Genomic DNA, 3,729 nt, shown 5'->3' on the forward strand with positions numbered 1-3,729 from the left:
ACAAAAAGGGTTTTTTTTGTAGTGCTCGTTTGGCGTGGTGTATCATCCTCGTCGTCCATATCTCGAGCAGATGACGGGATGGATTTTCCACCCCTAGTAGGCTGCTCCGTCTACATAAAAAAATTATACTAAATTAATAAAATTGTAAATATACTATAATTATAAAATTATAATAAATTATACTAAAGTTTTAATCAATTTATACCAAAATTATAAAATTACCCTAAATTAATAAAATTGTAAAAATCATGCTAATACTATACTAAAATTAAACTAAAATTAATAAAATTTTAAATAATATAAATTAAACTAAAATTAATAAAATTTTAAATAATATAAATTTTAAAAACCAACGTGGGCGTAAGGGAATCACGCCCGAACCATTGGTAGGGCGTATGAGCATCACCCCCTGCCAATGGTTCGGGCGTGATATCACCACGCCCTCCCTGCGGTTCGGGCGTATGAGTATCACGCCCTCCCTGCGGTTCGGGCGTATGGCTATCACGCCCTCACTATTGGTAGGGCGTGATGCTCATACGCCCGAACCGCAGGGAGGGCGTGATACTCATACGCCCGACCTGCGATTCCGGCGAATTCCAAAAAAAACAACACAGATTCGTTACGAGCTCGAAATCAACGAATTAAAGCGGTGAATCTTACCACTTTATCTTTTCCTTTACGTCTTCTGTCGCCATCCATGATTCGGCTCAATGTGTTGTCCGGATTTGAGCAAAAAACGTTTAGGGTTCTTGAGAGGTTTTGGAATTTTTGAAATTTAGTTCAAAGGGTATTTCGGTCAATTCTAGGGGCTAGAGGTGGGAATTAGTGGCTAGGTTTAGTAACCCACTTAAAGAATCGGTTTTTAGATATGTAAAAGAAAAACTTTTTAAAAAAAAATATTAGTAAAAAAATCACTAATACACATATAAAAAGAAAGCCTCCATGGAAAAATCGCAGACCGGCAGAAGAATCGAAGACCAGAAAATTGAAGTCTTCATTGAGTCATTTTCAAGCTTTTCTCAGAGAAGGGAAATCAGCGGTGGACGGAATGAAAGCAGAGCGTTTTAAGGGAGATGAAACAATCATTTAGGAGTTCTCCTTCTCGTGGGAGTTTTTTTAGCGTTTTCCTTCTCGCCAAGAATCAACGCTTCCGGATTTGTTTGGAATATTCAATATTGCTTTCTGTTTTTTTTTACCTATATTCCTGAACGTTTTTTCAAGGTGATAGTTTCTGAGTTTTTTTTTTTTTTTTTTTGGCATTTTTGTTTTATTCCGTTAGGTAAATTACACAATAATCATAATTAACAAATTATTTATAACTTTGTCAGACTCTTAAACAAATTTATTTAAATGTCAAACAAATTTATTTAAATGTCATATTTGGTGGTTTTTTTAAAACTGTTTTTATTTCCTGCAACTGAATAACTGAAAATTTGATAAAAATAGAAATAAAATTATGATATTCTGATATTTTAAAATTTAAAATCATATAATGATAAAATACATAAAAGCGGTTTTCATAATTGTAAATAGTTTTTAAAATATGAATTTCTGTGTAATTTTCCGTTGGTTTTCTTTTTAGTGGGTTAGAGCATTCTTAGTCCAAAGTAATAAACTTTGTTACTTTGGACTACCACTTCATAAAAAAAACAACTCTATAAAATTACATATTACTAAAACACCATATTATTTCAAATATTAGTAGACCTCACTTATCATAAAACATTTTATATTTACTCAATTAATATATAATTAATAATTTTTACCCAATAATATAATTAATTCAATATTAATTATTAATACAAAAAATATTAATCTAAGATAATAATTAATTTAATATGTATTATTATTTTAATAAAATTATTTATTTATTATGAAATAAATTAGAACTATTGTGTGACTAATTATTTATTAAATGAAAAAACACTCTTGGAATAAATCTTATTTTAATGGATTAATATACGGGTTACATACGATAAAATAACATAATTTTTACGAGAATCATACATTAAGGTCGGTGACTCCGAAATGTTGCCATATATGTTCAACTAGATCGAGTTTTAGATTCATATGAGTGAGGCTACTACGGAGCTATAAATCCCGTGCGAGGTAAGCCGCAAAATCAGGAGCGGGTCCTTGTCGAAGGTCTTCAATACCGACTGGTTCATATACTTCTACAGGATAACTTCTAGAGTAAAGGTGCCGCTCATTTTCGACAATCATGTTATGCAATATAATACAAGCTTCCATAATATCATGCATTTTACTTTGGTCCCAAAGCCTAGCTGGTCCACGAACAATTGCAAAGCGAGCTTGTAGTACCCCAAATGCTCGTTCTACATCATTCCTTGCACTCTCGTGCTTCTGTTTGTAAGTGACTTTCTTAGGTTCAACCGTATGTGGAAAGCTTTTCACAAATGCAGCCCAGTCGGGATATATACCATCTATCAGGTAGTATCCCATCTTGTACACTTTGTTGTTGACAGTGTATTGCTCTTCTGGAGCCACTCCTTGTAATTTGTCTCGAAATAAATGTGATCTGTTCAACACATTGAGGTCGTTGTTCGATCCAACAACACCAAAAAACGCATGCCAAATCCATAGATCCTGTGAAACGACTGCTTCAAGCATGATTGTAGGAACCCCATGATCGCCTCTAGTGTATTGTCCTTTCCACCCAACATGACAATTTTTCCAAGCCCAATGCATGCAATCAAGACTTCCGAGCATCCTGGGGAACCCATGAGTTTCCTCGTGCATTTGAAATAAACGATGGACATCAGCAGCATTATGCTTTCGCATATAGACTGCTCTGAACACCTCGATAATAGCACGATAAATTTTTTCAAGACATTCAAATGCTGTACACTCAGCAATTCTAATATACTCATCTTCACGATCAGCCGCTTCTCCATATGCAAGCATGCGAAGTGCCGATGTGCATTTTTGAAGTGGCGTAAATCCTTTCTGCTTTATTGCATCAACCCTCTGTTGGAAATATACTGTGTGATTCCCTAAGGCATCCACAATACGTAGGAACAATGGTTTACTCATTCAAAACCTTCTTCGAAAACAGTTGTCATTGTATACTGGTTCGTCAACAAAATAATCTTTATATAAACGTTCTGCACCTTCTGTTGGTCCCATGTAACGTGATAGTATTAGTTCCAGGGGGGTTAGGAACTATTATAAACTTTTTACGTTAATGCTGACTTATTTAAATGTTTAAGACTTTAACTTAGTAGTTCGGTCAACACCGTTGAGTAGAGTTGAGACAGCTTTAGTTAGCTGCTGACTAGAGCTATTTCTATCGTGAGTTAGAAAACAACACTTAAGTCAATTTCCAACTCAGCACTCAGATTACACAACTCAGCATTCAGATTACTCAACACAGCATATACAAGTTATTGTTTTGTTGAGTAATATTTAGCAAGCAATAAATATATATATATCAAAAGATAAAGGGTTAGAAGTTACTCAGTAGACTTATCCTGGTTCGGCCTCTCCGCCTATGTCTAGTCCCCGGAAATCCTTCCGAGCTTTTTGAATCCTCTACTGAGCTCTTTAAAGGTAGAGCACAAACCGTTTACAATAGCAACTGGGTATGCAAGAGTACCTTCATCTATTCCTCTACTCAATCCTATCTCTACCACTGAGTACTATAACCGATTACTCATCCTTTCTCTACCACTGAGTACTATAACCGAGTACTCAGCCTCTCTTTTCTAA

The sequence above is a fragment of the Euphorbia lathyris genome, chromosome 6 (genome assembly GCF_963576675.1).
Source record: "Euphorbia lathyris chromosome 6, ddEupLath1.1, whole genome shotgun sequence".
Lineage (NCBI taxonomy): Eukaryota > Viridiplantae > Streptophyta > Magnoliopsida > Malpighiales > Euphorbiaceae > Euphorbia > Euphorbia lathyris.